Source organism: Mustelus asterias, chromosome 8, assembly GCF_964213995.1.
Source record: "Mustelus asterias chromosome 8, sMusAst1.hap1.1, whole genome shotgun sequence".
Taxonomy (NCBI): Eukaryota; Metazoa; Chordata; class Chondrichthyes; order Carcharhiniformes; family Triakidae; genus Mustelus; species Mustelus asterias.
Genome location: NC_135808.1, coordinates 28,367,960 through 28,376,148, shown reverse-complemented (window position 1 = coordinate 28,376,148; position 8,189 = coordinate 28,367,960). Strand labels below are relative to the sequence as shown.

At 45.6% G+C, this 8,189-nt stretch overlaps 2 non-coding genes across 2 annotated transcripts; both read left to right on the top strand.

Moving 5' to 3' along the window:
* Nucleotides 1-1,580: 1,580 nt before the first annotated feature.
* On the top strand, nt 1,581-1,665 carry trnas-aga (transfer RNA serine (anticodon AGA)). The gene has a single exon. It is a non-coding gene; the product is annotated as a tRNA-Ser (tRNA).
* Nucleotides 1,666-6,084: 4,419 nt separating this feature from the next.
* On the top strand, nt 6,085-6,166 carry trnas-aga (transfer RNA serine (anticodon AGA)). The gene has a single exon. It is a non-coding gene; the product is annotated as a tRNA-Ser (tRNA).
* Nucleotides 6,167-8,189: the final 2,023 nt, after the last annotated feature.

Genomic DNA, 8,189 nt, shown 5'->3' with positions numbered 1-8,189 from the left:
GTCCATCCTGACTGTCTTCCCCTCTACTGCGGCTACGTTCGCAGCCAGGTGTCCCTGGAGAGGGAGCATGCGGTGTCCATGGGCGCGGTTGACGCCTTCCACGCCCGTTGGGCATCGCAGGGGTTGGGGTGCATTATTGACCCTGACAATCACATTTTAAGTTGATGTTTTAAGTTTCCTTTGCACTTTGATTTCTGTTCGGGCTGTTCCCCCTCCTTTTGGGGAGCTGACCCTTTTACTTTGTCCCGACTTAATCTGAGTTTGTTTATTTGGTTTGACCTAAAAAGAGGGCAACGTCATGGGATGCAGAAACAGACAGAGAAAGAAAGAGATCTGTCAAGGAAGCCTTTGCAACGGATTTCCAGAATTTCTTCCAGATGCATCATCTAATATTCTGCAATGTGAATAAAGATGATCGGGAAAAAGAGAGATAAAAAGTAATAATAAATTTGAAAATATCTGCGGAAAAGAGTACCACAAATGAATACAGCAATCACAAATGTAAACAGACGTTTTTAATCACTCAAGAGGTGTGGAATTCGCTGACTGGGACAATATTTATTGTTCATCCCTAATTTCCATTGAGGAGGTGGTCAGAAACTGTAAAATGAAAAAGAAACGTCATTAACTGCTGCCCGACTGCAAGGACCCTCCCGCCATTGTTAGTGTCTGGATCTAACTTTATGGTTGGATGGGACTTTGTTGTTCGACTCAGAACGTGCGGAATGATTGGAATGAAAAGGCAAGGCAGGCAGAGGGACCTAATTGCAGCATCAATTTCAGAGATTTGTCTAAATATTTAAGAGGAGGAATGAGTGTGTGTCAACCTGGAAGTTGAGATCTTAAAAATATGTCTCCTATATTTCCATTGGCAGTTCGTGAGTTTGTACCACTAGACCCAAATACCTTTGATCCTCCGCGGTCCGTCGATTCTCACCATCGAGAAACCTCCCCCATTTTTCATTGTTTGTCTGCTTTTCATGAAACTGCACATCTTTACTTACTGTCTCTGCATCTACTGTTCATTGTCTTCCAATGCAGTGTTCTGCATACACGCATCCAATGGAATCCACATGATAATTTTCAGTGGTAATTTCTCAAAACTAAAAGCAGAATGAATGCTGCAAATGATAGAATAATATAAAGGTTCTTGTTACTCTCGATAAATATTTGCATACCGATAACACCATCAACAAAGTTATTGTAGGTATTGGATGACAGCAGACTCTAAATATGTGAATATTTCTCATTAATATTGTGATGCCTGCATTTGGATTTTAGTGTGTATACCAGTGTGATAGCTGTGAGTAAATATGTTATCTCTCATGCATTTGTGCATGAGAGATGACATATTTGTGCATATTGTTTATGAATGTATTTTGGAACGATTGAAAAACACATAAAAATAGGAACCAAAAACAATACTGATTCACTGAAATTCATCCGAAATGAAGTAAAAATGCAGACCATTGAATCAGTAGGTTGGATGACATTAACATGCAGCACCAGAATACTAATTAAGGAAAACTCATTTTGTGCATTCTTTTCAGCCGAGTGTGATTTGCTGTTCCTGACCTGGTGTAGTCGTGGCCGAGTGGTTAAGGCGATGGACTAGAAATCCATTGGTGGTTTCCCCGCGCAGGTTCGAATCCTGCCGACTAAGCATTCATTTTTCAGGAGAAGGTGTTCGACAGGGTGGAGCACGAGTATTTACTCGGGACTCTGTGGGCATTCGGGTGTGGGACGCATTTTGTCGCCCGGATCCGATTACTGTACTCTGCCGCAGAGTGTCTGATTAAGGTTAACGGGTCCCTGACGGATCACCTACGCTTTGGGAGAAGAGTACAGCAGGGCTGCCCCTTGTCCGGCCAACTGTATTCCATATGTGTGGAGCCATTCCTGTGCCTCTTGCGGAGGAGGTTGTCAAGTTTGGCCCTGCACGTACCAGATGTAGGGGTGGTCCTGTCAGATTACGCCGATGATATGCTCCTCATGTTCACGGACCTGGCTGACCTGTGGAGGATGCGAGAATGCCAGGCGGTGTACTCCGCCGCGTCCTCCGCCAGGATCAACTAGGCCAAGTGCTCCGGACTCCTTGTCGATCCTTGGGAGACGGACCCTCTTCCGGTGGAGCTCAGGCCTTTCACCTGGAGCAGGACCAACCTCCTCTACTTGGGGGCCCATCTCTGCCCAGCCGAGGAATCCTGGCCGGCGAACTGGCGGGAGCTGGAGGCCAAAGTCTCCGCCCGCCTGAATCGCTGGACAGGACTGCTCCGAGTGCGAGTTCGCGTCATAGAACAAGAATGAAGAACAATACAGCACAGGAAAAGGCCCTTCGGCCCTCCAAGCCCGTGCCGCTCCCTGGTCCAAACTAGACCATTCTTTTGTTTCCCTCCATTCCCACTCCGTTCATATGGCTATCTAGATAAGTCTTAAACGTTCCCAGTGTGTCTGCCTCCACCACCTTGCCTGGCAGCGCATTCCAGGCCCCCACCACCCTCTGTGTAAAATATGTCCTTCTGATATCTGTGTTAAACCTCCCCCCCCTTTCACCTTGAACCTATGACCCCCCGTGAACGTCACCACCGACCTGGGGAAAAGCTTCCCACCGTTCACCCTATCTGTGCCTTTCATAATTTTATACACCTCTATGAAGTCTCCCCTCATCCTCCGTCTTTCCAGGGAGAACAACCCCAGTTTCCCCAATCTCTCCTCATAACTCAGCCCCTCCATATCAGGCAATATCCTGGTAAACCTCCTCTGTACTCTCTCCAAAGCCTCCATGTCCTTCTGGTCGTGTGGCGACCAGAAGTGGATGCAGTATTCCAAATGCGGCCGAACCAACGTTCTATACATCTGCAACATCAGACCCCAACTTTTATACTCTATGCGCCGTCCTATAAAGGCAAACATGCCATATCCTTCTTCAACACCTTCTCCACCTGTGACGTCACCTTCAAGGATCTGTGGACTTGCACACCCAAGTCCTTTGCGTTTCTACACCCTTTATGGTTCTGCCAATTATCGTATAGCTCCTCCCTACATTATTTCTACCATAATGCATCACTTCGCCTTCATCAGGATTGAACTCCATCTGCCATTTCTTTGCCCAAATTTCCAGCCTATCTATATCCTTCTGTAGCTTCTGACAATGCTCCTCACTATCTGCAAGTCCTGCCAATTATGTGTCATCCGCATTGTGTGAACCAGCTGGTCGCCTCCATGCTGTGGTACCGGCTGGTCCCTTTGACCCCTCCCCCTGGCTTTGTCGCCGATATCCAGAGAACCCTCCTGCGGTTTTTCGGGGACAATCGACTGCACTGGGTCCCTGCTGTGGTTCTGCATCTCCTGCTTGAGGAGGGTGGACAAGGTCTGGTGTGCCTCCGCACTCAGATAGCGAACTTCCGCCTCCAGGCCCTGCAGAGGTACCTTTACATTGAGCCCCCTCCACGATGGTGTGCCATGGCGACGTATTTCTTCTGCCAGTGGCACGGCCTCAATTATGACATGCAGCTCCTGCAGATCGAACTGGGGCGTGTTTCGACCGCCCTGCAGGAGTTGCCCATCTTTTACCAGGACCTCCTCACCGTCTGGAACACGGTCGCCTCACGACGCAGCTCCCCCCCCCCCGTCAGGAGTAGTGGCTCTCGTACGAGAGCCGCTGCTCAGGAATCCGCTCCTCCAGCTGTATGACTTCAGGTGGCTGATGGAGAGGAGGGCTGTGGACACCGGGGTCACCAGAATCGGGGACGTGCTCGATGGCGGAGGGGTGGGCTGGATGAGTCCCCACGCGGGGACGACCATCTGGCATGTGGCCAAAGTCATCCTCGACCTTAGGACGGTCGTGCTCGGCCCCAAAACTGCACGCAAACCCAAGTCGTGCGGTGGGATCCCGGCCGAGCATTCACCTGTTTGGACGGAATTCCACATTGGCCCAAAACCTCAACCCCCTCCCTGGGTGAGGTGCCCCACAGCCTGAGCCACCTCGTGGAAATGTCCTCCGTGCCTTTTTCTACTGCACGGAGGCGTTTCCTGTGCGGGCTGCTGCTGCACACCTTCCAATACTGCCTCCTCGTCTGTCACCAGGATACACCTTGGCGGGCCTTGTTGCCGCCGGGCCGCAGAGGTCCCCGCTGGAGGTCCCTCGACAGAGGGATCTCCCCCAATTACGTCGGGGACCTGGGGTGGAGGGTGATGCATGCAGCAGTGCCGCACAACCGTAGGATTCACTGGTTCATGGGTTCCAAAGACTGCCCTTGCTGTGGCCTTGTGGAGTCCGTGGACCATGTCTATGTTGTGTGTCTTAGGCTGCACTCCCTTTATGTTTTCCTAAAGAACCTTTTATTGATGTTTTGTTTGCACTTCAGTCCCACGCTCCTGATCTACGGACACCCGGTGCAGAGAGGGGAGGGTCGGGATGGCGAACTCCTCGTGAACCTGCTCCTGTGCCTGGCGAAACACACCATTTACCGGTCCAGGCAGCGAGCGATCGAGGGGGCCGTCCATGCTGAATGTCTTCCCCTCTACCGCGGCTACGTTCGTGGCCGGGTGTCCCTGGAGCAGGAGCATGCGGTGACCACGGGTGCGGTTGAAGCCTTCCGCGCCCGTTGGGCACCGCAGGGATTGGGGTGCGTTATTGACCCTGACAATCACATTTTAATTTGACGTTTTTAAGTTGCCTTTCTACTTTGATTTCTGTTCGTGCTGTTCCCCCTCCTTTTTGGGGAGCTGCCCCTTTTACTTTGTCCTGACTTAATCTGAGTTTGTTTATTTGGTTTGACCTAAAAAGAGGGCAATGTCATGGGATGCAGAAACAGACAGAGAAAGAAAGAGATTTGTCAAGGAAGCCTTTGCAACGGATTTCCAGAATTTCTTCCAGATGCATCATCTAATATTCTGCAATGTGAATAAAGATGATCGGAAAAAAGGGGGAAAAAAAGTAATAATAAATTTGAAAATATCTGCGGAAAAGAGTAACACAAATGAATGCAGCAATCACAAATGTAAACAGACGTTTTTAATCACTCAAGAGATGTGGACTTCGCTGACTGGGACAATATTTATTGTTCATCCCTAATTTCCATTGAGGAGGTGGTCAGAAACTGTAAAATGAAAAAGAAACGTCATTAACTGCTGCCCGACTGCGAGGATCCTCCCGCCATTGTTAGTGTCTGGATCTAACTTTATGGTTGGATGTGACTTTGTTGTTCTACTCAGAAAGTGCGGGATGATTGGACTGAAAAGGCAAGGCAGGCAGAGGGACCTAATTGCAGCATCAATTTCAGAGATTTGTCTAAATATTTAAGAGGAGGAATGAGTGTGTGTCAACCTGGAAGTTGAGATCTTAAAAATATGTCTCCTATATTTCCATTGGCAGTTCATGAGTTTGTACCACTCGACCCAAATACCTTTGATCCTCCGCGGTCCGTCGATTCTCAACATCGAGAAACCTCCCCCATTTTTCATTTTTTGTCTGCTTTCAATGAAACTGCACATCTTTACTTACTGCCTCTGCATCTACTGTTCATTGTCTTCCAATGCAGTGTTCTGCATACACGCATCAATTTATTGCATTCTATCCAATGGAATCCACATGATAATTTTCAGTGGTAATTTCTCAAAACTAAAAGCAGAATGAATGCTGCAAATGATAGAATATTATAAAGGTTCATGTTACTCTAGATAAATATTTGCATCCCTATAACACCATCAACATAGTTATTGTAGGTATTGGATGACAGCATACTCTAAATATGTGAATATTTCTCATTAATATTGTGATGCTTGCATTTGGATTTTAGTGTGTATACCAGTGTGATAGCTGTGAATGAATATGTTATCTCTCATGCATTTGTGCGGATCGGTATTGTTTATGAATGTATTTTGGAACGATTGAAAAACAGATAAAAATAGGCAACAAAAGCAATACTGATTAAGTGAAATTCATCCGAAATCTATTAAAAATGCAGACCATGTAACCAGTAGGATGAATGACATTAACATGCAGCACCAGAATACGAAATAAGGAAAACGCATTTTGAGCATTCTTTTCAGCCGAGTGTGATTTGCTGTTTCCTGGCTGGTGTAGTCGTGGCCGAGTGGTTAAGGCGATGGACTAGAAATCCATTGGGGTTTCCCCGCGCAGGTTCGAATCCTGCCGACTACGCATCGATTTTTCCTCTGTATTCAATCATGCCTTCGGCGGGATGTTCTGCCAAACGTTTCTACAACAAAGGTTAATTTTGTCATTCTTATTCATTTGCATCTATTCACCAAATTTATATGCCCGAATGTGAACGTGTATTCATGCATTTTTGTGTTCGAATTTCTGCTTGTAATTGTGTGTGAAATTTTTGTTCATTTTCTTTGGAAGCTACTCGTCTTCAATTAAATTCCAAATTCCCTTTTAAAATTATGCATAATATTATATTTGCCATATTTTAGACTAAGCGTTCCCATTCCACCAATTTCGACTGAAAAGAGTGTCTCTGATTACGTTGTCTATATCTTCTGTCAGTAAGTATACTCCACCAACCTGAGTTGTTGACATACACTCAGAGAGCAAGCGTTTGAAGTTCCTCCAAGCCCTTCTTAATCTGGAAAACCAATTCTAAGTTATGTAATTGTCCAAGTTTGAAGTACAACAACACGAACTTCATAAATAGTTCCTCACAACTGAACTATTTCATTCTTGACAGCCTCCCAGTGACCATCCATTGTGCCCTTTATCGTGTCTGTGTTGAAAAGTAGTGAGCATGAATAACCGTGAGGCTTTCTACGAAGGTCCAGCCATATAAGGAATGTTCCCTCTATATAAGGAAAAATAATCAATCTGATTTTCCCAACTTGAAAGTTGTGTAAATGGAAACCAAGTCATCTACAGTTTCCAAAAATCACGCCTTTATCATTTATCGACTTTTCATATTAGTCTTCTCAAAGTTCAGAATGTCCCTTCCAACATCCTCGAATCTAATTGTATCTGTACTTAACGGGTATTCTTATTTGAGTACGTCTTGCTCTGCCTTACTTTCTTTATCTGTTTTTTTTTAAATGTCCGCCTGTTGGTCATTCTATTTCCCTTCAAGTTTTTCGGCGTCCAGATCAGCAACAACCTGTCTTGGTTGCCCCATGCCAATACTATAGATAAGAAAGCCCACCAACGCCTCTACTTTCTGAGAAGACTAAGGAAATTTGGCATGTCCGCCAGGAATCTCACTTACCTTTACAGATTCCCCACTGAAAGCATTATTTCTGGTTGTATCACAGCTTGGTATGGCTTCTGCTCTGCCCTAGTCCAAAAGAAACTCCAAAGCGTCGTGAATGAAGCAAAGTCCATCACGCAAACCTTCCTCCCATCCATTGACTCTATCTACACTTCCCGCTCCCTCGGAAAAGCAGCCAGCATAATCAAGGACCCCACGCTCCCCGGACAAACTCTCTTCCACCTTGTCTGTGGGGCAAAAGGTACAAAAGTCTGAAGTCACCTACCAACCGACTCATGAACGGTTCTTTCCCTGTTGCCATCAGACTTTTGAATGGACCTACCTCACTCTCAGATGATCTTCACACCTTAGCTATGACTGTAACACTACATGCTGCTCTCTCTCCATTCCTCCTCCATGAACGCTCTGCCTTTTCTGTATCGCGTGCAAGAAACAATAATTTTCATTGTATATAAATACATGTGACAATAGTGAGTCCAATCAAATCAAATCAAAATGTATTGGTAGCCTCTAAAATTAAAATTGCAGAAGGAATATGGAATATAAATGGAATCAGCTGGTGTTTCCAAAAACTATAACCGAATTTATCTGGCGCCTATCAAGTATATCAAGTTTTGGCGTCTCGGGATTGTGTTACAATGTAAAATAGCTCGGATATATATATATATATGTATATACATATATATATATATATATATGAATAATATTGTGATAATTGCACAGCGATTGTGGATATATCGGTGCATTGTTTTGGAGAGGTGTGTGTGTGTATATGTGGTATTCGTCGATATATTTCTATTTCAGTGGTATGGAAATGTAAGAGACATGGGCCAAAAAACCGAATAAGGTCAAATCCAGGCAAGCTACAGAGCAAAGAACAGATGTAAACGTGAGCAACACGGGAAACAACAGTCATGAACCCAATCTGCAATGCATCATAGGATTAACTAAAACATATCGAAATGC